This window comes from Lissotriton helveticus, chromosome 7 (genome assembly GCF_964261635.1).
Source record: "Lissotriton helveticus chromosome 7, aLisHel1.1, whole genome shotgun sequence".
Classification (NCBI taxonomy): Eukaryota; Metazoa; Chordata; class Amphibia; order Caudata; family Salamandridae; genus Lissotriton; species Lissotriton helveticus.
This window is the reverse complement of record NC_136068.1, coordinates 46,335,773-46,362,399: the sequence shown is the minus strand read 5'-3', so window position 1 is coordinate 46,362,399 and position 26,627 is coordinate 46,335,773. Positions and strand designations below refer to the sequence as shown.

The following is a 26,627-nucleotide window of genomic DNA, read 5'->3' as shown; positions in this document are numbered from 1 at the left end:
CCTACTTCCCCCCCCCCCCCCCCCCCCCCCCCCACTTCGACCACTGTGCGTAACTCTTTCTGAGCCCGGCTGGCAGCGGGCTCACTGTGCAGACGGTCTCACGGGTTCTAATATTAGCAGGGCTGACTCAGCCCTTCATACTTCTTGTCCAGAAACGAGACAACAGAAACCAGTGCACTATTCGCAAGAGTCACGGGTTGGGATTCGCAGCGATTGTTTCATGTTGGATGTGGCCTTACGGCCAGAGCTGCCGACTTTGGAAGTGGGGAAGCCGGTTCGGCGCTGAGGCTCTTGTGATTTGGGGCAAATCACTTGATCTCCCCGTGCCGAGAAGAAATGAATCTATCCTTGTGTGACGTAACTGGTGCGCATTGCAAAGCCTCCTAGATCTTCGGGTCGAGTTCGCGCTATATAAAACCGAAACAAAAAAGTAATAATAGCGCAGAGAAGCTGCCACCTTTGTCCGCCCTAAACGGAGGCGGGACCCGCGCCAAGTCCGCTCTTTTGGGAGGAGAAGGGTCCTGAAACAGGGCTGAGCGGGGGTTACCTGCGCGCTGCTGGCAGCCAATCCTAAAAGGGAGTTACGGAGCAGGGCCGGGAGAGGGCGGGGCGGGGCGGAAACCTGCCCTATTTAAGGCCCCCTCCCTGCCGGCGATCACAGGGCGAGCGAGCGGAGGCGCCGAGCGCTGCCGTCTTTCATCGCAGCCCAAACCGAGGAGCTGATCGAGGACGCGGCTGGTGCCGAGAAGAGGCACCCCCTGGCACATTGACCCGAGAGAGCCAGCAGAGGGCGCTGTAACAGTAGAGTACCTGTGACAACCAAGGAACGGTTCTAGTGCCGAGAAGAGGTATGCCCAGGCAATACAAGAGCTGTAATCGCCGGCAGCGGGCTCAATAACAGCAGAATACCTGTGACAGCCAAGGTAAGGGGCTAGTGGCGAGAAAAGGCATGCACAGGCACTCTAAGCTATATTAGCCATTTTTATTATTATATTCATATATATCATTAATATATTACTATTATTGTGAGGGCTGTTTACCGCCAGCAGCGGGCTCTATAACAGCAGAATACCTGTGAGAGCCAAGGTAAGGGGCTAGTGGCGAGAAGAGGCATGCCCAGGCACTCCAAGAGCTATATTAGCCATTTTTATTATTATATTCATATATATCATTAATATATTACTATTATTGTGAGGGCTGTTTACCGCCAGCAGCGGGCTCTATAACAGTAGAATACCTGTGAGAGCCAAGGTAAGGGGCTAGTGGCGAGAGGAGGCATGCCCAGGCACTCTAAGCTATGATAGGCAGCAGACGGCACTATAACAGCATTATACAAGGGGGAGGGAGCACACTGCCTCTCATCCCAGCACAGTTCACTCCATTGCATTCTGATAAGTGGGGTACGCTTTCTTCATAGTTGCTGTAGTTTTTCACCAAAGTTGCTGCAGGTAATGGTGTTATCTATAGCCACATTTCTCTGGGGTTAGACCTTCATCAGAAGAGAGCAGAAGTAATAGAGAGCAGAGACACGTCATCGGCTGTTGCTGAAATGCTGCCCAAGTCTTCACAGGTCACAAAACCACTCCACAGGCACACAGGTGCATCCCAGGTAAGCTTGTCAACTAGTTGGCTCAAGTGTGCCTTTTAAACGCAAGGTGGGGGAGAATAATACCTGTGACAGCCAAGTAAAGGTGCTGGTGCTGAGAAGAGGTACTTCCTGGCACTGTAAGCTATGATAGCCTGCAGAGGGCGCTATAACTGTAAAATAACAGTGGTAGCTGAAGTGAGGTGCTAATTCTGAGAAGAGGTACTTCCTGGCACTCTTAGCTATGATTGACAGACTGGGGTGCAAAACTGACACATGGCCAGTCGAGTTGACTACCTACTGAAAGCTTTAGCCAGGCTCAAACTTGAAGCCTGGCTAATCTCGAGGTCCTGTGGACTTTCAAGCCCATAACTAGCTGATCTTCCATGTGGCTTCTGCATGCCATCCTCTCTATGTCCAGGGTGGTGTGATATGGTCCGAGCTGGCTTCTTTGGAAGTGGGAAGCCAGGTTTATGTCTTGGCGTCGGTTCATTCTTCTGACTATTGACAAATCACTTAAACTCCCTGAGGCAAAATATTAGTGTGACCTTGTGTAGTGTAAGTAGTGTTCACACAGAGAGCTCCTTCCTACGGTTCGTGTTTTTGCTACATAAAAACTACAGTAAAATGTGCAGAGTTAAAAAAAAAGACATGATTTATGCAAGTGTCATGCAGTACAGCAGCTAGAGATGCTGCTTGTGTGAGAAGGACAGAGCAGATAGCTCCTGGTCTGCAGAGGTATGGCACTCTCTCCACCCCTCTCCCTAGTGCCAACGTAGAATTTTGCTGTGGACACGCACACATGCGTTTGCGCCATAGTGCAAGGGTGTGTGTGTGAGTCGAGCATAAGATTTTTACTGGGAGGGTTCCCTTCCAGCTCAAAATACTATATCTATACAACTTAAAAAGAAAAAATCTTCTTTGTATGTGTGCTGTACAGTGCAACACACATGCCAACGTTAGAAAAGAGGGGAGAAATGAAAATAATTCTCCTTTAAGCGCCTACTTTTAAGTGGTGTTAATTTGGCACAAAACTCTATCTCAAAGTTTTACTAGATAGGTTTTGCTACCAAAAGCATGGGCGAGTGCATGGGAATGCATGTAACACCCCCTTGATGCTAAGTAACACATAGCAGCACTTTGCTGCTTTGCGTTTCTTTTAGGTAACTTTCCAGTGGAAGTATATAGCAAAACAAGCAATGCAATAGGTCTTGCATTCAGGCGAGTTTGAACTTTTGGCGTTTCTAAATGCAAATGCCTTTTAGTCATGATTTGGGTTTTAAAACATAAACAAAAGGCATTGTCATTTACAATAATAATAGCTTAAACTCTCGGAAATGCGAGACCTATTGCATTGCAATAAATGGTCTTCTCGACCGCATGTTAGATTGTAAATATCAGAGGAAGAGACCGGCCTGCAACCTCTTAAAAGTAGTGATAAATAGTGGAGTGAATTAGATATGTAAGTGTTGAAAATTACACAGACAAAAAGTGTGAAGTGAGAGTTATATGATCCGAGCTATGAACACTAACAAAGCGCTCCAACACCTTTTGCTCGGTGATTACACTGATGTGGCTCAGGTGGAAGATCAGGCGGGGGTGGGCTATTTCTTTCCCTTGCCATGATTTGAGTCTGCAGTGTGGCATTGCGTAGTGTCATTGCTCTCTTTGGCCTAATAAAAAACACTCCAGATGTAGTAGGGCACTGGCTTTACCTCCTGGTGCAGGGCATGCTGTGCTTTATGGCAGGCATGGAGGGAGAGAGGGACGGTCTCGGCTGCAGCTCCAGCCTTGTACAGTGCCCCTGCTATTACTAGTGAGCGATAGCCACTGAGGTGGTGGTATTAGTGATGGTATTGGTATTGGTGGTGGTGGCATTGGTATAGGTGGTGATGGTATTGATCATGGTGAAATTGGTGGTGGTATCGGTGGTGGTATTGGTATTGGTGGTATTTGTGGTGGTGGTATTGGTGGTGGTGGCATTGGTGGTGGTGGTATTGGTGGTGATATTGGTATTGGTCATTGTATTGGTATTGGTGATGGCCACACTAACATGGCGCCCATGAAACTGCACTCAGAGAGTTTCACGTTTCCGACGAGTCCGTCTTCCATTTCTATAACTCCGCAATCACCACGAGGATGCGGAGTTTATGTATTATTCGCGGAGGCCACGCAGGCAATACGGCATTCAGCACAGGGCAGCGGGTGTTTTGGTCGAAGGAGAGCGTTAATCAGTCTCAGGTATGTTAGCGACCTCAATCTCTAATGGTTATCGTCATAACTTAAATACTTCGACACTAACCATGTGGCATACATTGTTTTGTAGAGCAAGAATATAAGAGAAGCCAAGGTACGTTGTGGACACATATGTTAATTAGATTTAATATTTCAGTGGCATTTCGCCGTACAAAATAAGACATAGCGGGTTATATGTGTTAAACATATTCTTGTGGCACTAGGCCGTGAATTACAAGATACAGCGTTTTTGAACTGGTTACCATTATATCTCAAATGCTGGACATTAACCAAGTGGCATACATTGTTTTGTAGAGTAAGAACATAAGTGAAGCCAAGGTACGTTTTGATTAGATGCGTTAAATATAGTTAACATTTTTGTGGCACCATGCTGTGTACAATAATGCACATGCTCGTTTGTTGTTTCAGAAAACACTCACACAGATAGCGAGGTACGTAACCCGTTCGGAACTTTGTAATTTCTTTCATCTAGAACCCGATAAGTAGTCTTAGTGGATCTTTCGTTTTCGTTTTTATTCATGCAGAGTATTCACCAGACGTATTGATATCCGCAAAGGTATATCGTCACAAAGTTGATGCGCAAAGGTAGGCATTCAAGAAATTTAGTAATTTAAAAGACCCCCATGTACAATACACAATAAAAACTCACAGTACGTTTTTATTTTTATTTTTTCCACAGAATTGCCCCTGATGAAGGCAACTACGGTTGCCGAAATGCATTGGGCTTCACAAGAGTAATGATTAGAATGTATCATGTTGAAATGCATCATATTCAAAAAAATTGTTTGTGAAACAAAATGTACAAATGAAATGTTGTTATGCAGATCACGAATAACACAATGATAAAATATGGTTATACACTATGAATAAAAATATGTGTTAACAACGTTAAACGTAGTCATTTGAAAAGGTGATAAATACACTAAAACAAATAAGGTGCGGAGCACCACGTGAACAGTGCGCGATCGGGTGGGTGTTAACACTCATCATAATTCATCATTGACCCAAGGGCTGACGACCCTTTATGACCGCGGCACCAATTGATAATCAAATATAATTTTTCTAATTAACGGAGTGCTCTCCACGAACCCCATTTACCAGAGTCACAAGGCCCTCCACGACACCAGACCAGGATACCTGAATAGCCAACTCAAATTCCACGCACCCCAAAGGACCCCACGATCAGCCCAGCTCTCCTATGCCGTGGTCCCCTGCACCAGAAAGACCATATTGGGAGTCCACTCCTTCTTCTTCCACGCAGCGAGTGCCTGGAACGACCTTCCGCTCCACTTCAGACAGATAACATCGCTCCCCATCTTTTCAGCTCCTTTTTTGATGCTTGTGACAGCGTAACGTATGTCTATTTACTCTCTTACATCGCGGTGTTTGTCTACAAACACCGCTGACTTCCCCCTTGTGTGAAAATGCCAGGAGATAGCTCAGTCATGTGGTAAGTGCTGTGTAGAGCAATACCGGTAGGGTCTGGCGGCAGGTGGCTTGGCCACATTTTAAAAGAGCGCATCCCTTCCTTTTTTTAGAACACGCTTGTGTTCTTTTTTCAGATTATTCCTGCCAGTTACCGCGGAGGGTTTCCTGTTTTTGATATATGTGCACACTTCTCCCGTTTGAACACCTAGGATCATCGCACTTGAGGTACTTGAGCGGCTTTAATACAAGAGGTTTTCTTAGATTCCGTACTGTTTGTATTTGAGAGTGATGAGGCATTCGTTTAATATTACAGATTCACTTCCTTCTGCCCTTCTACCTGTGTTTGGCAGTATCGACACAGTCAACCTTGTGAGTACTTCACTCTCATAATATATTCCAGTGAGTCATTAGGTTTCTGGTTACGGATATTGATGCCTGTGTCATATTGCATTTAATACAGATTTGGTATCAACAACCATTGAGGTTCTTCAGCAGGTTGTGTTCTCATGTCTTGGATCGCAGTAAGTGTTTTTAAGATCATTTATAGTGAACTCACTGCACATTTTAGGGGTCTCAGCACTAATTTCATTCACCTTGTGTTCAACTTATTGCACACCAGAGTGTTTTTTCTTGTCTACTTTTACTTTGGTTTACCACTTGCTACAAGTTCTCGCTTTATCACCACCCGGTGACCATAGTTTGGTGAGCACTACTCAGGTTTGACTATTAGCAGGCACATTAGGATGTTTGGTACATCGCTTTTCCTTGGTCATTGTACTTCTGTAACACTTTGTTCATATTGTTCATGATTAATTTACATTGTCGTTCTTCTCATAGCATGTTTCTTGTTTTACTACTAGTGCCCTGAAGAAGGGATTTCATCCCGAAATGCATTGGGCTTAACCAAGAAGACTTGAATATTATTGTTCATGACAAATACTAAAACTTTTTTTTTTGTTCTTACTTGATTTATTGAAATGTAAGAAGCGCAAAAGTAATTGTGGTTTCTTTGTATATTTATCATTTTGCAACATTCATGACGTTTTCAATAATGAAATGAAAATGAATTGCATTATTGAGTGATTTGATTTCTTTGACAAATCGTCTGTGCTTACTATATCACAATATTCGATAATTACATTGTACTTAAGAACAATACTTTAATCATTGCAGTGCGTCTGGTATACCAGTGGATCTCCACTAGCTGTTGCTCATTGTTTCGGGCTGGCCACCCACCCACCAGGCAGCACGCGACCTTTGGTTTAATTTTGATATACTTTCGTGGCTCACATCGTACAAACCGGCTGTGCACTGACTACACCACTTACTTCATAATTTTCGATAACCCATTTGTGAATTCATAGGAATTGAATACACCTTGTCAGCTAGTTTTCATCATGAGACAAATTTGCAGACAGAGGAAGTCAGTAACTTTTGTATTATTGTAATTCCTCCTAAGACAACTGACCCAGCGCTGTTCCAAACAAAAGCTACCAATCATCACCACGCTTCCTAGGAACTAGTCACACATTACTCGTCAGTGGGGCCCATAACTCCACAAGTCATTCATACACACACTCACCCTGCTCCCAGGATTAGTGAAGACTAGAGGAGAGCTGCTGGATTCTAGTGGAGTGTCTTATTTCATACTAAAATTTTGTACACTATATACATCTGCAGTTTGTCAAAATTACCATGGTTTTATTCTAAAATAACATAAAACACCCCACCATTTGGTCAATGGATCTGCTAGTAAAAGGTAATTAATGGACAAAAGACTAGCTTAATTCTCCATTTATTAATTTTATTTAGAGTTTAATCTCCTAGCATGACCTTACTTTTATTCGCTCTATTTTAATAAGCATTTAATAACCTATAGAGATAGAAAATTAAATTCAAACATTTATATTTATTAGCATGAAAGTTCAGAGAAATAAGTCAAAGTAATATTACCAAGATTTCAGGACACGGACATCAAAGCAAGGACAGCATAATTCCCCAAAACCACCTCTCTATTCTTTCTTGATGTTCACCTCGCATCCGGACTCCGTACTCATCAAAAGTTAAAGTCAAGAAAAAATTCAAAGTCTTTCCACCATAGGAAAAGTTTGTCAGTACGACAGCATGTCGTGGTGTGAAAATAAAATCAAAAGCAAGCTTTTTTCTTACTTCCAAACATCCTCTTTTATACCCTTTCACCCTAACTTATCTATCTAATATTCGTAACTTTTAGGGTCCTCGCTTACTCTCATTGGTCGAATTAAGGGGTGGAGCAGAATAACCTCATCTCCTCATTGTCCATATTTCATCGTTTTAATAAAGTCTCAATTGTCCTTTAACAGTTTTTTCACTTTTGTCCTTCAAATTGTTATTTCAGACTGGTTTCCCATGCTCACGATGAGGACATACAGGATTTTGGCATCCTACTCAGGCTCAGGCCACGCCGACCTTGACCCACGCTGTACAGGCACAAGCTGCCTGTACTTCTCTGGAGCACAGTCGCGCAAGCGTAGATCATCACAATCTCAGAATCTCGTAAACCATCATTTTTATGTAGGCCTCATGGGCAATGTTCCCTCTATTTTTTTTCCTCTGTGTGCGGCAGTTTAGGGTCTCTGTGCGCTGCAGCCATGGCAATGTGCGCCAGAAACCAGACCGCGCGTGTGTGCAGCGCCAAATATCCCTCCAAACTTTTGTTTTAAAAAACTGAAAATACCGGGCTTTTACACACACACGGCGCCACATTAAGGGTCTTAAGGCAGATTTGCAATTTGGATACACAGAGGCTTATGCTTGTTTAAATCTGCTGAGTGACGTTAACCATGGTTATAGAATGAGGCTATGTCATCTAGAAGTGCGTTCATACTTTGGTTTTCTTTCGAGGCAGCTATCATTTTGCCCGGCTGTTGCTCCGCTGCTTTTATACGTCGGTGTGGTTATGTCTTTCTGGGTCCCTTGATTTCTGGCCGTGCACCGGCGCTGAAATGTGGCTCATGCACATTCGGTATAGCTATGGTTTCTCTCCTTTGTCGCCTCCTTTGAAACAACAGCTGTCGCCGCAGCAGGGATGAGAAATCCCAGTCTGTGGTTGGCTTGGGCGGTGGGTGCCGCATGAAGTGAAGGCCGAGAGAGAGGAGTTACAGTGTCACTGGTCAGAGCACAAGGAGCTGGTGTTGGTGGATATCTATGGTCTGCCAGCTGCTGTGAGGCATACTGTGGGACGGGTGGCACCATGCCACCAGAGCTCAGCTACTACCGACAACGGCGCAGTTCCTCTTCGTCCCACCTTCACCCTCCACCCTCGGTTCTCTTTTTGGTACTTATTCTCTAATCGGCCTGCCTCCGCCCTGGCTTCTGTCTCATTGTCACCTGTCCCACAATTCTCTCTGATGCCCAACCTCTTCTGGTGTGCTAATAATAATAGCAGGAACAATAATGTGCTTTTGTATGGCCCTTTATATACCACGCCTCATTTATAAGGACTGGAAATAGCAAGCAATATTATGCAATCCTATAAACTCCAAATGGACGTGGATGTGGGCAGTGAGCATTTTATTAACTTTGGGGTGATGCATGGCTACATTGTTCCAGGCCCTCCGTGCCCCATCATCACAGCTATTCCAAGATATCAGCATACTCTTTCTTTCACATAAAGAAAACTCTGACATTCTAAAAGTATTACTTCTTGTACGTGTGCAAATTTCTGAATATTAAAACTAATATTATATACAGTATTTTATATCGGAGAGATCCCCCTGGGGCCACATTCTGAAACATTTTCAGGCCCACAGGAGTACAGGGGCCGCATTGACTCCTGCAAGACTCCAGCAGGATGGGAAAAACATTATAAAACAAGAATTTGCATTGCAATAGGTCACACATTTACGACGAGTTTGAGCTACTGGTATTGTAAATGACAATGCCTTTTATTTATGTGCTGACTTTAAAAAAGTAAATAAAAGGCATTGTTATTTTACAATGCTCATAGCTGAAACTCTCGGATATACGAGACCTATTGCATTGCAAATGCTTTATTAATCTGCTTGACCCACACAAAATAAAGGACTCACAAGCCACAATTTGGAGGGAGAAGTCAGCAAGGAGACACCAGAGCCCTCTTTCGCCCTGTAACAAAGTGCCTAGTCCTGGAGCAAGTACGGGGGGAGAAGAGACCGAACTATAGAGAGTGGGGCAAACCTACAAATGGAATGGAGCATGGTTTTCCGTCTTGTCCTCAAAGTTAATTTCTTGATGTCGCTCGCTGTCACCAACTATTCTTCAGAATCTCTATATTCCTTTGAAGGACATTTCAAGTCCTATCCTCTCGATTCTCTTGATCCTTCACTTTTTATCTAATTTCTCCCTCAGGCATTCATACTACTCCTAATATTTTCGAATCTCTTCCTTTCTATTTCTCATCTCTGTCTTCTTAACATGTTTCTCATTACATCTCGTCTCTATATGTATCCCTCTCTCATGTTTACACTTGTGCCTTTATTCCCCACTCCTCTCTCTTGCAGTCGTAATGTTTGGCTATCCCTCTGTCCATGAGCTCTAATGTAACTTCAGGGCTTTTAATCAGATACAATTTCCTCATAGTCACACGCATTTCCACTTTATTAATCTATTAATGTACTGATGCTCATGGACTGTATGGAGCACACATGCATGTTTAGCTGATGCCTCGCATTTTCATTTATATAACCCAATCCTGGAGGCATTATCCAACCATATGACCATCTGCAACATCTGCATTATAAGACACAAGGGATTGCAAAAGCACTTGTGCCTTCCTTCGCTGCCTTCGATTTGGGGTACTTGCGGCCTGTGGACCCAGACTTCCTTGGGCAAGAGCAAGCGAGCAGAGCACCGCCGAGGGCCACCAGCAACGACCCTGCCCAGCCAATGAAGATTGCAGATCCAAACTCATATTTGGTGTTGACCAGGGTGAAGGAGTTGTAGTCCTGCACAATCGTGTTGCCGTACCATGAACATGCAACCAGAGCAGCCAGACCTCCCAGCAGGAAGACGATGCCCCCGGTCATGGCGATGCGTGCCTTCTTCACCTTGTCGTCTTCACCACACTTGGTACATTTCATGCCCACAGCGGACACCACAATGAAACCACCATCAGCGCTCGCGTGGCCTGTAGAGAACCGGACAGCGCCAGGATGCTGTCTTACACCTTGCACTGCATCTGGCCCGTGCTCTGGATGGCGCAGCTCATCCACAGCTCCTGGTTGACGGCGATGGTCGTGATGATGCTGTCCCCGGTGTAGGAGCTCATCTGCCACTGGGGCAGGATGGTGGGCACGATCAGCCCAATGAAGCACAGCAGCGCCAGTACGAAGCCCATCATCTGCAGTCCCGAGTTCGCCATGATTGATCCTGGCCTCTGCAGCACTTCCCCTCCAGTCCTGTCAAGTATCACGCATCAGGCGTGACGCTAACGCATTTCAGTGTGGTGTTACCGCATGACGGCACTGAAATGCATTGTCACGCATTTTTTGCCACTCTGCTGACAGCACTGAAACAGCGCCTCTGACACCTCTGTGCCATGCGCCCGGCCCGGCTGCAGCAGACTTCACTTGCCAGGCTCGGACTGTAACACTAAAGAGTTAACAGATTGTGCGCTCATTCGTGCCCTGCTACAATGTTACAATCTGCCCGGCAGCTCTGTGGCACTGTGGGGTAGATAATGTAACCTCACGTCCTGGAACAGGAAACGAGGCGGGCCGGGGTTGGGTTTGGACTAGACTGGAGTTGAGTTTGTAAGGGGCTGGCTATGCAGTAGGCGCCAAATTCAATCATGGCGTGGCCCGCAGCATCGCGCTGCCTGCTGCAGCTCACAAGGCATGCATGGGCCAAATTCAGCGTGCTGTCAGCTCCTCAGAACGGATCAACTAATAATTGCCATAGCCAGCCAAGGAAGACAGAGAGGAGTGAGTGACACGGGGTGCAGAGGCTGCCTGGACAGCCTTTCACTGGACGGCCCCGCCGAACTGCCCTATAACCCTGATACGTACCACAGTCGTCGCCGGTAATGCTAATTTTGCCTATACAGTACTGGATTATAAACACCCAGGAGGAGCTGAAGGAGATCGAAATCTGCAGCGGCCTGGGGGAGCAGCTGAGTGGCCAGCTGGCTGAGGTAGATCATAAATGGGTGTCTGCATCATGTCCATGGCCGCTCACTTTTCTTCAGGCATTTGCCAGTTGTCTGGTGCTCATTGGATGCTGGGCAGGAGGTGTGTTTTCAAGCTGGTGTGCTAATAAGAAAGATAACACGGGCATCCGGGTATTGCAAGGTGTCCTGCTAATTGCGCAGTGTGTGATATGGCTTCTGTCTCAGTGATCGCGGCGTGGCTATGGCTACCTGTGAGTGGGGGAACTCACTGTCCATCCTTAAAAACACTGGAGGCGGGCTGGAGCCACCGGGAGGTAAACTCCTATTCCAGTGGCCCACAGTGGTTCGTGCCCTGATCTTGCCAGTGCCTGCCGCCTCCTGGCTGGCCTTGGCAGAGTCTGTATCGCTGCCGCCAATGGCAATGGAGAGGCATAACCACCGCAATCGGACTCCCATCTGCAGCTGAAATATGTTAAATTTACCAGCCTGTGTCTCGCACCGCGCGATCAGGTGCTAGCTGGTAGTAATGCTCAGAAGGTGTAATAGGTGGTCAGACCGGCACCGTGTGAGGTATCTAACTGCATGTTTCATGTTGTAGGGCCTCTCTGACATCGGTCCCTCTTGGGCCGGGTCACTCACGTGACGTCAGAGAGAGGCCCAGACCCTGTGTTTTCCTGATTTTATGGGAAGGAGGGGCCCACGACAAAGGCTGGCAATCTGGGTTTGGCAAAGGCTGGTAGCAAAAGCCTCCAAACAACGTACAACCGAAAAAAACAGCTCCTAGGCTAATGTACAGAGTCTTGATTTAATATATTGCAAATGAGGTTTCTGATATTGGTATGACTCCAAGTGTATGACTTGGACATGAGTAGCACGCAGTCTGTGTAAGTAGGCGCTTGGGTACCCCACATTGGGGGGTGAGGGGGACTAAGTGCTATACAAATACTACAGTGCAATGCGAAATCCCATATGCAAATAGCATAATTATTTTTAGAATTTAACATCTTCTGATTGCATGCTCTCAAAAGGCCTCCTCTGTATTCCTAAAACTATGCATCCCTATAGCTTTTACCGACGGGCAGCGGTAGTACTAGTACGTCACGTCCTGCTGGCTGACACTGCCAGAGTGGGTAGTTTGGTTGCGAGGAACTTAGGCCGTCCAGAATCATGCTGCAGCTCGGTCTAAAATGCTACTGTTTCCACATGACCAGCCGGGCCGCCGGTGCTCTGCTCTATTTATGATCAGCGGCATTCAATTATAATTTCCGAGCCGGCCGAGGACAGCCAGCAACCTGGACCAAAGTCTAAGAACAGGGCAGATTTCCGCGGCCTGAGTACACAGCTGCATTGTTGCAGTGTGACTCGCTGACGGGCCAATCTGACTAAAGATTCGTAAGTAGACAGTGTTTTACCAGTTGCCAGCCCTGAGTTTTTGTCATTGTTAACACAAATGTAGTGAGAGGGCAGGGTCTGGAATCTGAGGTCCTCGTGCTGGTGCTGGGTCCCTTACCATTATATTTGCCTGCAGTGTCGGCCCGGATGCAACAGCAACTCCAGAGCTGAGCCGGAGGTCACTGTCAGAAGTGCCTGCAGCAGCTGATGTGATCTGGTGCCTGCTGCTGCGCAGGTAGGGGCACTGCTCACCGATTGGGGTCGGCCACCCAGCTCGGGGTAATGATTTTTATTGGGATTGAGGCTCCTAAACTAGTCTTTACATAATGAAATACAGCCTGTTATCTGTGCGTGCCTCAGCCTCACTCTCCGTTGTAATTTCTAAGCATGGGCGTAAAATCCGCTCCGCTCGCGGATTTTTCGGATTTTCGGCAAATTCGCAATCCGCGAACGCTCGCGAATTTGTCGAAAATCCGTGAATCCGCTCGCGGCGGATTTTTTTCTTGGTTGCGGCGCGCGGCGTGGTGCACGGCGTTCACTTTCCGTCATTTAGCGTTTGCCGAGTTGTTTTTCTTTGCGAGTGACGCGCCATTTTAGATCTTGCTGCGTGTTCCCGCGGGAGTTTGGCGCCCGCGAATACGTACTCGCGGCTTGCCACCTTGCACAGCACACCTCGGGAGAGTTCACAATTGCGAACACGTAGTTGCGGCGGAAAGGAACAATCTCGCACTTGCGAAATAGAGATTTTGCAATTTCGCACAAGAAAATCACCAGCAAACAGGATAAACCTTCAGAAAATTATGATTTTTATCAGAATCACTCCTCAGGTTGACATTTGCATGGCCTTTTTTTTTTTTGCAAGGAGTCCATTTTGGGGGGGGGGGGAGGAAGGAAGTGCCCCACAGTCTCCAACTTCCTGTTACTGTCCAGCAGGCTCCTCCCAGTGCTTTGTCCATCTCCTGGTCACTTTCATTTGGATCTGGAGCTGGAAGGATTACTTTTTGTGGGTGCTGCTGGATATTTGGATTTGAGGCCTTTTTGACTGTCTTTGGATCACTTTTGGATTAGAAATCAACTTTCACAAGTAAGTTTGTTTGGGGCATTACAGTTGCTGCAAGTAAAATTTTGGAACTTTTTCAGAACATTAAATAAATTACATTGTGGGTAGCCACAGTATCCAGTAGGACCAGGGTTGGTTAGGGGTGCATGATACAACTGTTTTGTTGAATTTAAACACCATTGAGGCCATGGATGGGCTGGGATTGTGCTGATTTTTGTCCTTTTTTTGGGCCTGCTGGTGTGGCCCTTTGCCCAGGGGTGGTGAGTGTTGCATGGGCCTAGTCTTTCTGTGGGGTGTCTTCTTGAATTTAAACATAATTGAGGCCATGGATGGGCTGGGATTGTGCTTATTTTATTGTTTTTTGTCGTTTTTGGGGGGGTGCTGGTGTGGCCTTTTGCCCAGGGGTGGTGGTGCATGGACTGAGTGTGCCTGTGGTGTGGTCTCACTCTCTTTAATGTAAACATCATGGATGGCATTGGATTGTGGTGATTTCTGGCTGTTTTTCTGTTTTTTGGGGGTGTACTGTTGATGTGGACTGGCCATGTGGGTGGTGGTGGTGGCCATCTTGAGTGCTGGCTGGTACAGGCAACATGTGCTTGGGGTGTAAGGGGCCATTTTGAGGAGAGGCAGTGTCTGAGGCCTGCACTTATTTTGCCTACTTTTCATCCATTATGCCCAGGGGTAGTGAGTGTTGCATGGGCCTAGTGTTTCTGAGGGGTGTCTTCTTGAATTTAAACACCATTGAGGCCATGGATGGGCTGGGATTGTGCTGATTTTATTGTTTTTTGTCGTTTTTGGGGGGCTGCTGGTGTGGCCTTTTGCCCAGGGGTGGTGGTGCATGGACTGAGTGTGCCTGTGGTGTGGTCTCACTCTCTTTAATGTAAACATCATGGATGGCATTGGATTGTGGTGATTTCTGGCTGTTTTTCTGTTTTTTGGGGGTGTACTGTTGATGTGGACTGGCCATGTGGGTGGTGGTGGTGGCCATCTTGAGTGCTGGCTGGTACAGGCAACATGTGCTTGGGGTGTAAGGGGCCATTTTGAGGAGAGGCAGTGTCTGAGGCCTGCACTTATTTTGCCTACTTTTCATCCATTATGCCCAGGGGTAGTGAGTGTTGCATGGGCCTAGTGTTTCTGAGGGGTGTCTTCTTGAATTTAAACACCATTGAGGCCATGGATGGGCTGGGATTGTGCTGATTTTATTGTTTTTTGTCGTTTTTGGGGGGCTGCTGGTGTGGCCTTTTGCCCAGGGGTGGTGGTGCATGGACTGAGTGTGCCTGTGGTGTGGTCTCACTCTCTTTAATGTAAACATCATGGATGGCATTGGATTGTGGTGATTTCTGGCTGTTTTTCTGTTTTTTGGGGGTGTACTGTTGATGTGGACTGGCCATGTGGGTGGTGGTGGTGGCCATCTTGAGTGCTGGCTGGTACAGGCAACATGTGCTTGGGGTGTAAGGGGCCATTTTGAGGAGAGGCAGTGTCTGAGGCCTGCACTTATTTTGCCTACTTTTCATCCATTATGCCCAGGGGTAGTGAGTGTTGCATGGGCCTAGTGTTTCTGAGGGGTGTCTTCTTGAATTTAAACACCATTGAGGCCATGGATGGGCTGGGATTGTGCTGATTTTATTGTTTTTTGTCGTTTTTGGGGGGCTGCTGGTGTGGCCTTTTGCCCAGGGGTGGTGGTGCATGGACTGAGTGTGCCTGTGGTGTGGTCTCACTCTCTTTAATGTAAACATCATGGATGGCATTGGATTGTGGTGATTTCTGGCTGTTTTTCTGTTTTTTGGGGGTGTACTGTTGATGTGGACTGGCCATGTGGGTGGTGGTGGTGGCCATCTTGAGTGCTGGCTGGTACAGGCAACATGTGCTTGGAGTGTAAGGGGCCATTTTGAGGAGAGGCAGTGTCTGAGGCCTGCACTTATTTTGCCTACTTTTCATCCATTATGCCCAGGGGTAGTGACTCAGTGTTGCATACTTGCATGTCTCACTCCCTAGTCTTTCTGTGGGGTGTCTTCAATGTAAACATCATGGATGGCATGGGATTGTGCTCATTTTTCTGTGCTTTGTAGATTTTTTGGGGTGTATAACTGAACTGATGTTCCTCTGTCTTCCATTGCTTTTAGGTGCACAAAAAGACTCAAGAGAACCACCAGTGCCAGGAAGAAGTCCTGCAGCGGTGTGTGTGTGCAGCATAACGTCACGCGACGTCACGTCTGGACACAGAACCTTCTGCAACTCGTGCAACTGCTGCCGTGCTGACCTGCTCTGAAGAAGATGGCCCCAAAAAAAGTAACCCGTAGCTCCTCTAGCAAGAAAGGTGCCAGTAAGGAGCAGAAGAAGCAAGTTACCAAGGACACTGGTGTGCTGCCCGCCCCTTTTTTTGGGAGTAAAAAAAAAAGTATGCCTGCAGCAGCAGCAGCGGGATCTGCTGGGGACCAAGCTGGCAGCAGCACCCCCGCTCCATTGGGCTCAGTGCCACCACCACCACCACGCCAACTTAAGTCCAAGCCCTTGAGTGCTGCAGAGGCAGCCAGTATAGTTCTTCAATCACCATCGACCAGTGATGTTGGCTCATCGCAAGAAAGCAGCAGCAATGTCCCTCAATCAACACAGGTTGTTGTAGCTCATCTGACGAGTGTTGAACAACCACAGCCGCAACAACAATCACATGTGCAAGTACAAGCCCAAGTACATGTGGAAGGAGAGGCAGCGCAAGGAGATGCGCAAGCAGAGGTGCATGGAGGGTCACAAGTGCCCACAATAGTTGTTCCTCCCGAAGTAGGGGCACATCAGGAAATCGACAATCAAGGCGATGTATCATTTGAGGAAGCCACTCCTCCTGATGATCCTTCATTGTCTTCCACACCCCTAGCAAGGAAGAGATCAAGGGTGGTGTCTACATCTTCTTCAAGCACACCTCCTTCTGATGATACGGATCAAACTTGGGAACCAGCACCACAGCCGTCTGAGAGTGAGGCACACCATGATCCGACAAAGGTAGTTAAGCGTAAAAGGAAGCTCGTCCAAAGTCTCAGAGTTATGGAGTGTGATGAGTCTCAACAAGAAGTGGCGGATACTGCTGCTGATGAAGACTCTGCCAACGACGACCCAGTCATTATAAAGGTCACTGCAGCCCCAGCGGGCATGCAGCAAACAGACATTTTGACCCTAGCCCGAAGAGCTGCTGAGCGTGATGATGATGATGATGTTGTCGATGAGGAGGCAGTGGAAACACCACAATCATTGGAGTTAAGTAGTACACCAACTCGTCCCGCTTCCATATTTCTTTCTGGCAAGAAGAGACCTCCGTCAACCTCGACCTTAATTAGTGGCGGTGAAAGTGCAAAACGTACAAAAGTTGGGCAATCCAGATCCTCCACTTCATCTGGCATTAGCTTCATGACCACCACCACCAGTATCGCCGCCTCCTCCATGTCCCACAGACACTTCAAGTCCCCAGTTTGGGACTTCTTTACTGTTTGTCCAAAAAATCCAAAGTTTGCCATTTGTACCATTTGTAAGCAAGCAGTTAGTCGTGGTAAGCCAGGTACCAACTATGGTACCGGAGGCCAGAGAGGTCATCTTAGGAGACAGCACACTGTCAAATGGTTTGCGCACCTAGATGTGATCAAGAAAGGCCAAATTCAAGGAAACGTTGATGTTTCATCTGATGATGACGAGCAGGAAGAAGACGTGTCAAACACTTCCCTTACACCCAGTACCCCTGTCAGCAGCACACCCAATGTGTGGCACACTAAGAGTGTTGGAGCGAGTGAGACACCAACGCACCAGCGAGCAAAATTGGGTCAACGAAGTCATTATCAGCCCGTAAATGCTTGGTCCAGGGCAACATTAGAACAATGCTTACTTCAGACGTGCCATATGAACGCAACCACCCACTGACGCGTCTGTATAACACTAAGCTGGCTAAAATGCTAGCTGTGGACCTTCTACCTTTTTCTTTTGTAGAAGCGGTAGGTTTTCTTGAATTAGTGGCAACGCTCTGCCCTAAATGGAAGGTTCCGAGACGGTTCTATTTTGCCAGAGTTGCGGTTCCAGCACTACATGAAGATGTGCTGGAGGCGATTGGGGCAGCTTTGCAGAAGAGTGCTGTTCACACAATACATCTGACAACAGACATGTGGACCAGTGGCGCAGGCGCTGATTACATGTGCATCACTGCACACTGGGTCTCTTTATCAGGTGTTAAAGCAAAGCTAAACGCAGGTGTTGACCCGGACAAAGTTTTCAAAGCTGCTCGGAAACATGCAACACTAGCCATGTTTGGCTTGGAGAAAAGTCACACAGCAGAAAACCTTTTGGAAGAGTTTAACAAAAAGGTCTTGAAAATGCTATCCCCCCTAAAACGCAAGATTGGTTATGTTTCCACGGATAATGGCGCCAATGTAGTTAAGGCCATGTTGCAGGGTGACCATGTTAGAGTGCCGTGTTTGGCGCACTGTATCAACCTGGTAGTTCAAAAATTCTTGATTGATAAACAGAGTCCAGCGTTCGAGGTAATGGCCACCTGCCGCAAAATGTGCAACCATTTCAGCCATTCTTTTAAGGCCCGGAAGCATCTGCGGAGACTGCTACTTCAACGTGGAATGCCAGTGAAAGCACTCATCCAGGAGGTGGCAACACGTTGGAACTCAACCTTCTACATGCTTGAGCGTCTGTATGAGCAGTATACGGTACTCGATCACTATTTCTTCACAGAGGGTACATCTCAGAAGGAGGACCTGCGGATGAGTGCGGCGCAATGGGACATAGTTAAAAGCCTGACAGACATGCTTCGTCCTTTTGAGTTCTTCACGCGTGCAGTCAGCCAGGAGGACTGTAATTTGGGAAAAGCTATCCCATTGTTGTGCATGCTGGAGCACCAACTGATGGCGGTGTCTTCTGAGTTTGAAAAAGATGTACAAAAAAAAGACCATTTTATTTTGTCTGAGAAATTATTAGAGCGCCTACGTGGTGATGAACGTCTTCAAAAGATCAAGTCAGATCAGCATTACATTTGTGCTACTATTCTGGATCCACGCTACAAAAAGGCGCTGGCAGGCGAAGCATTCTTTCCTTTTGCTGATGCAGATGTTCAAAAGTACAAACATTGGTTAGCCTGGTCAGCCAAGAGGTTTGAAAAAGAACGGCAGGTTATTGAAGGAGAAGCCAGTACATCAGCATCAGCATCAGCAGGCCATCCCCAGTCACAAGAATCCACTTCTGCACCTGTGGCTGGGGCACAAGTGACCGCTCAGCTGTTAAAGACACCGGCAACTGGATCATCTGCACCACACACAACAAAAACAGTGGCTGTTGTAGAGGATTGGCTAAGTTTGCTTGGGTATGGTTCTCGAAAAAATGTCACAGCCACAGCAAAAAGTAAGCAAAGTGGAGGAACCGTTGATGACCTTGAGTCGATGGTGCAGGACTATCTGAATGACTCAACAGAGGTCTTTCTTAATGATGAGCCATTGCAGTATTGGCATGGCAAAAAACAATTGTGGCCACAGCTCTCCAACCTGGCTATAAACTATTTGTCTTGCCCACTCGCAAGTGTGTCTTCTGAACGTGTTTTCAGTGCTGCTGGTGGCATTGTAACTCCCAAACGGAGCCGCCTCTCGCCCAAAAATGTGGAGCGGCTGACAATGATCAAGATGAATCAGCACCTCAAACCACCAGATTACAAAGTACGAGAAAGCACGCCGCATGAAGACGAGGAGGACGGCAACGTAGATGAGGGGATTTGTTCTCTGTTCGGTGGCACTGACCTCATCCAGCCTGAATTCGCCGAGTATGATGACGAAATCTTGTTCTTATTCCCTGACACCGAGCCCTGAAAATGAGACAATCAATCAAGAACTTTCTTTTTCGTCCTTATTCACTTTTATTCCTGTGTGCTTTGTGTCTCTCTTTCTTTGTTTTGCACAGTTAATTTAATTCAAACTTTAATCACCTAATCCCAAAAACAAGACCATCATCAGAACTGTCTTCACTTGTTTGCTTATTGATTTGAAGGTGCCGCAGTCTACATTCCTCAGGTTCACAAGTTCTGAAGAACATGCTCCTCTATCCTCCTCCTCCAGACTGCGATTTCCCTCAAAGCAGAGTGCTGGATTACGCCCAATGAAGAAAGACTCAGCACTTGTGGGGGTGTTGTACTTCTTTGCGGGTGAGTTGACGGATTTGGGCCCATTGCTGTGAAGCTCTAATAATGGACAAAAGTGTTTTGGACCAAATATGAGGTGGAAATTTCTTGCCGTTTTTGCTGACTTGCTTGCCTTTGAGGTGCTCTTTGGCGGGGTTCCGGGTGTTTGTGGGTAATTTTTGGTGTCTGGGAGCACTGTTGCGACAGTCTAATCTTGATTGCATTTGCTTTTCAGGAAATCCGTGGTGGAAAACAGGAGTTATGATGATTGATGATGATGATGACCTAGCTGCACAGCGCCGCGTTTGGACCGAAGGCCGAGAGATATTGTAAGTATGAGATTTAGCTTTTTCGCTGTTTGGGGGTGTTGTCGGGTGTTTTTTTCCGGGTGGGTTGGCGGGTCTTGCCTGGGGCATTCCTGGGAAGGTCTAATACCGGATAGAAGTGTTTTGGACAAAATCCTGAAGGAACAGCCTTTTTTTTGCTATTTCTTCTGTCATCTTGCTCAATGTAGCGTTTTGGGGGGCTTCCTGCTGTTCGTGGGTGGGTTGCGGCCGGGGTCTCTGTCGAAGCACTGCTGCGACAATCTAATCTTGATTGCATTTGCTTTTCAGGAAATCCGTGGTGGAAAACAGGAGTTATGATGATTGATGATGATGATGACCTAGCTGCACAGCGCCGCGTTTGGACCGAAGGCCGAGAGATATTGTAAGTATGAGATTTAGCTTTTTCGCTGTTTGGGGGTGTTGTCGGGTGTTTTTTTCCGGGTGGGTTGGCGGGTCTTGCCTGGGGCATTCCTGGGAAGGTCTAATACCGGATAGAAGTGTTTTGGACAAAATCCTGAAGGAACAGCCTTTTTTTTGCTATTTCTTCTGTCATCTTGCTCAATGTAGCGTTTTGGGGGGCTTCCTGCTGTTCGTGGGTGGGTTGCGGCCGGGGTCTCTGTCGAAGCACTGCTGCGACAATCTAATCTTGATTGCATTTGCTTTTCAGGAAATCCGTGGTGGAAAACAGGAGTTATGATGATTGATGATGATGATGACCTAGCTGCACAGCGCCGCGTTTGGACCGAAGGCCGAGAGATATTGTAAGTATGAGATTTAGCTTTTTCGCTGTTTGGGGGTGTTGTCGGGTGTTTTTTTCCGGGTGGGTTGGCGGGTCTTGCCTGGGGCATTCCTGGGAAGGTCTAATACCGGATAGAAGTGTTTTGGACAAAATCCTGAAGGAACAGCCTTTTTTTTGCTATTTCTTCTGTCATCTTGCTCAATGTAGCGTTTTGGCGGGCTTCCTGCTGTTCGTGGGTGGGTTGCGGCCGGGGTCTCTGTCGAAGCACTGCTGCGACAATCTAATCTTGATTGCATTTGCTTTTCAGGAAATCCGTGGTGGAAAACAGGAGTTATGATGATTGATGATGATGATGACTAGCTGCACAGCGCCGCGTTTGGACCGAAGGCCGAGAGATATTGTAAGTATGAGATTTAGCTTTTTCGCTGTTTGGGGGTGTTGTCGGGTGGTTTTTTCCGGGTGGGTTGGCGGGTCTTGCCTGGGGCATTCCTGGGAAGGTCTAATACCGGATAGAAGTGTTTTGGACAAAATCCTGAAGGAACAGCCTTTTTTTTGCTATTTCTTCTGTCATCTTGCTCAATGTAGCGTTTTGGCGGGCTTCCTGCTGTTCGTGGGTGGGTTGCGGCCGGGGTCTCTGTCGAAGCACTGCTGCGACAATCTAATCTTGATTGCATTTGCTTTTCAGGAAATCCGTGGTGGAAAACAGGAGTTATGATGATTGATGATGATGATGACTAGCTGCACAGCGCCGCGTTTGGACCGAAGGCCGAGAGATATTGTAAGTATGAGATTTAGCTTTTTCGCTGTTTGGGGGTGTTGTCGGGTGGTTTTTTCCGGGTGGGTTGGCGGGTCTTGCCTGGGGCATTCCTGGGAAGGTCTAATACCGGATAGAAGTGTTTTGGACAAAATCCTGAAGGAGCAGCCTTTTTTTTGCTATTTCTTCTGTCATCTTGCTCAATGTAGCGTTTTGGGGGGGCTTCCTGCTGTTCGTGGGTGGGTTGCGGCCGGGGTCTCTGTCGAAGCACTGCTGCGACAATCTAATCTTGATTGCATTTGCTTTTCAGGAAATCCGTGGTGGAAAACAGGAGTTATGATGATTGATGATGATGATGACCTAGCTGCACAGCGCCGCGTTTGGACCGAAGGCCGAGAGATATTGTAAGTATGAGATTTCGCTTTTTCGCTGTTTGGGGGTGTTGTCGGGTGGTTTTTTCCGGGTGGGTTGGCGGGTCTTGCCTGGGGCATTCCTGGGAAGGTCTAATACCGGATAGAAGTGTTTTGGACAAAATCCTGAAGGAAACACCAGTTTTGGCACTTTTTTTAAGTTAGGGTTAGCCCTACCAGCACGATTGCATGTGTTTCGGGGGGTTCTATTGCAACGCAGTTCTGGTGTTGTAGAGCACTGTTGGAGCGATGCTGGCTATGGATACTTTTGCTTGCTTGCAAGTGGTTGGAATACAATCCACGGTCTGTATTTGGGCCTACTGTTACTTTCAAAGTACGTTTTGTAACCATTTTTCTGCTAGGCATCGTTTTTGGAGATCTGATTGGGGTTCTTCTACATTTTTGCGACTGGCTTTAGTAAGGGTCTTGGTGGGAGCATTGCTGGGAAGGTCAAATTGTGTTCTAAAACACAGTTTATAGTACACCTTAATTGAGGGGAAAGATCCGCTATAATATTTTGGCCATACTTATTTATCTTTAAAAAGGTGAGTCCGACAGAGCACGCAATTTCAAAAATATTGTACTGTCTATTAGGGAAATCAAAGTGTCACATTTTGAACCACACAGCGTACATACCTTTTATTTATTTATCAGTGGTATTGTAATAGCACTTCCTGTTTTCCGTTCAATAATTACAGGCCGGGTTTCAGTCAACATCTGCCAGGCAGGCAGTGGACAGGGTGTCTTCTGTCAGTGGTCACCAACATTGATGGACGAAGCGTCAGCTGGAATGGAGGAGTGCCGCCAATAAGAGGAGTTGTTTGCTGCATGCAACTTACTTACCAAATTCAAGGACAACACCAAAAACATACGCAATACAGATACAGTATCCATTGTATTATTCTATGAGTGTGACTGCATGTGCTTAGCTTTAGTTTGTAACCAAAGATTGTCTTTATCTTCAATTATTGTTTGTCCATGCTCTGCTTTTTTTTTCTTCTCTCAACAAAACCTACCCAAAAAGAAACCCCCATTCCCATCCATTTTCCAAACCCTAACCCTCTTCCCCCGGGCTGTGTTGTTTTGCTTGATGTCTGACTAAAATGACATCAATAATTCCACACACTTGCTGGGGAGGATAAGGTCATAGCAACAGGCTGGTGAAGGAATACGAGGATATCTTCTAGACTTACTCAGCTTCAGTACTATATCTTCTAGTAGTAGTAGGCAATGTCAAATAAATTCAATGCAAGTACTAGTTATACTTGCAAGCAAATACTTTACCATTTGTTAGGCTACATTATGGCACTGTTCTGTCTGTCACCTGCTATATTCTCGATCGTACCGTAACCGTTGTAATGCTACAGTAAGGACAAACAAGGTTTCGTTTTCTTTTTTTCCATAGGCATGCAACTGCCACTACATGCAGGTGGTGAAGCTATTACTTTTCTATTACGGGTGGCACTGAGAATACTCTGTTACAAGGGCTACTGCTTAATTAATTTACCTTTCACCCTACAGTGCAAATGAGTACTAGAAAAGGAAAATGAAGAAGCTAACTAATTTGATTATCTATCACTTCACATGGGACGTATTTGATGACATATGGGATGACTTTAGGTGCTTTGCTTAATATAGAGTGAACAGTGATACACGCACCCACACATGAATGACGTACTACAAGTAAACTAAAGTTATTAAGAGAGGTACGGAGTGTCCACCGTAATAACCAGATATATGCTGTGATTGCAGACGCAATACAAAGTACTGCTACTATTCATGGTAGTATTGGACACATTTACAATTTCTTTTCCTTGCCTTCCCTGCACTGGTGGTAAATGCTCTTCAAGGTAACACTTACTTCATCTGGCGACCATCTACTCTCTCTAGATACACATGTGCTATCTAAGAGTCAGAGAGTACCATGCTCCAGGCATCCATTCAGTCAAAGTATACGCACACATACAGTTTCTGTTTCACCCACCCAGGCTGCTTTCCTTCCACCCATCCTTGCTTCATCATTGACCCAGCCATGCACCATACCATATTCTTTCCTTCCCAGCCACCTCGGGGGCCAAGCAAACACATATCGTTCTTCTTTGCCAGCCATCATACAAGTTCGCGTCCCACTTACTTACACCCTTCTTTCGCTTTTCGTTCATCCCATCCATCACGTTCGTCTAAGAACTTATTGGGATTCTTCTCACCAAAAACTTCACAGCTAAGTCGAAGTACATTTCGAGGAGGCTACTACCTGGTTGATTTGTAATTGTAATACACCCGTGCAGAAAGCACACTATGCAGTCTTCAATCTCAATAAGTAAGGAATATATAGCTTACCTGTTTCCGCCACCACCGTTTGAACCCCCACAGGACCGTCCGCCGGCTCTTGCACCGCCTCCTCCCCAGAGTCCTCCGAGTCCTCGCCCAACACAGCCACCTCCGCGCTGGCCCCGTCACCAGATGTTACACCTACAAAGTACATTTAAGAATGTTAGAATACACCACTCACTACTATATAATATTTGGTCTAGGAGAAATGTTAAAAAAACTGAATACAATGTAATAATTTGTGACTGTCTACTCCATAGTAAAAATGTCCCATTTTCCAGGGAAGGCTGTTGTCTTGCTGCACTTTTATGCACAACTGATGAATGCTTGCTTTTGATTTTTAACACGCACCACTTTTTCTCCTAACAGACAGAAGCTTGACTCCTAAGAACACGACCAGGATCAAGTTCAAACCAGGTGAGAGCTCGGCTCGACCACAAGAAATGTGTCCAATTAATCGTCAGCACTAACCACTTTTCCGTTTTCAGTTAAATAGTTTTATGACAAAGTAGATTTTAATAAATGTGTTTACTTTTAATAAAGCTTTTAAACTTAAATAGACTCTGTGGTTTTTGTTCCTCCAGACTAGAGTGGATGAGCTAAAGGTTTTGGAATTTTTGCAAGCATGAGTGCCTCTGACACTTCTTGACTGTGCTGTGACTCCGTACTCTCTTGTCCTGCGTACGATAATCTAGAGATCATTGGGGATCAATAATCGGTGACTTCGGGAGCTGAATGACTCTGCCACACTATCTAGTCAGTAAGGAGACAGTGCATAGAGCTATTGCTGAATAGAATGGGAGTCCAATGGAATTGCCAAATGTCCAATCTTAGTTAGCTACACAGACAGACTAATAAGAATAGTCTAGTAATACCACAGGGAGTCATATTCGAGGCAGGATAAGAATTTATATCCAGTCTACAAGAAGATCAAAGACGATTTAGAAAAAATCGAATGAGGAACGCTAGGAAAAAATAGGTACTGTTTATTAAAATGTAAACTTACTGGGGCCAGCAAAGGAGCCCTCGCCTGCCCGATCCTGGCCTGCATCCTCAGCACCCTCCTCCTGTGTCCTCTTGCCCTTGGGGGGAGCTGATGTACAACATGAAAGAAAGAAAAAACAGAAAACATGGATGAGATTTTTCAACCAAATCAAACATTTCAAAAGAACAATAACAAAATATTTTGGAGAAATAGCAAATAGATAGACAACTATTCCACGGGATCTATCTCATGTGGTATACTACGTTATTCGTATTGCCTGATTTGCGGAACGTTGACTTAGAAAGTTCCTATGTAACTCAATAAACAGACTACTAAAGAGGTTTGCCTAGGCCTGGCACTGCAGGCAGCAGTCCGCAGCACGCGAAGTGACAGACAAAGTCCATCCTGCTTGCAGATCAGTGAATACTCAAACTATCAATTCACCCACCACCGCCACTATTTCTTCTTATAGCCATGTGTCTAAAGGAAGGACTGGACTTCAGTCTGTTGGGGCTGATTTAGAAGTCCCTTGCGGCTCATTTTCCTCCATTGTTGCGTGCCTTTTGTGACGCAGCGGCAGAACAAAAGACTCGCCATGGTGTTGGTGCGGCGTATATATTAAAAAAACACACATATGGGCATATGGGCGATGCATCACGTTGTAAAGCCCTGCGCCATCAGGGGGCGTTCCGGCGCAAGGGAGGGCGTACCTGCGCAGGAACGAATCCTAAAAGTGGCTGAGGGAAATCTACAAGATGTCAATCAGTCACTTTTAGGACAATGATGCATGACTCAAACCCTGCGCGCTTGAAGCCGACGTACGGCTTGATGCAGCATTGGGGAGATAGGGTACCCCAGAGCATTGCTGGAGCTGCGCCATCGTTGGCACGCAACTCCAGCAATGCGCTGCCTTTACGGCACAGATGCGTAAGGCTTCTGTGACGTTTTGGGCCAATGGGTGGTGGTGGCATGGCACACAATTACTGCCGCATCCCTGCTACTTTGCAGGGATGCGCCGGTAATTGAAAATATGACCCTTACTGTCTAGCATTACGCAGTTCTTATCTTTACACTACACTCATACAT

The 26,627-nt window shown here is 46.4% G+C and overlaps 1 protein-coding gene and 1 pseudogene across 8 annotated transcripts in view; one reads left to right on the top strand and one right to left on the bottom strand.

Annotated features, from left to right (window-relative positions):
* The first annotated feature begins 441 nt into the window (after positions 1-441).
* The window catches only part of LOC144767990 (guanylate-binding protein 1-like), a 333,964-nt gene continuing 307,778 nt past the window's right edge, over positions 442-26,627 (top strand). For 5 of the 8 annotated variants that reach the window (XM_078651373.1, XM_078651372.1, XM_078651378.1 and 2 more), the window contains exons 1-2: positions 658-923; positions 1,488-1,609. The gene's annotated coding sequence lies outside the window, so the exon portion shown is untranslated. Of the gene's footprint in view, positions 924-1,487; positions 1,610-26,627 lie in introns of all 8 variants that reach the window. The other 3 variants (XM_078651379.1, XM_078651376.1, XM_078651374.1) reach the window with 2 other exon arrangements.
* LOC144768910 (claudin-7 pseudogene) lies at positions 10,024-10,649 on the bottom strand (annotated as a pseudogene).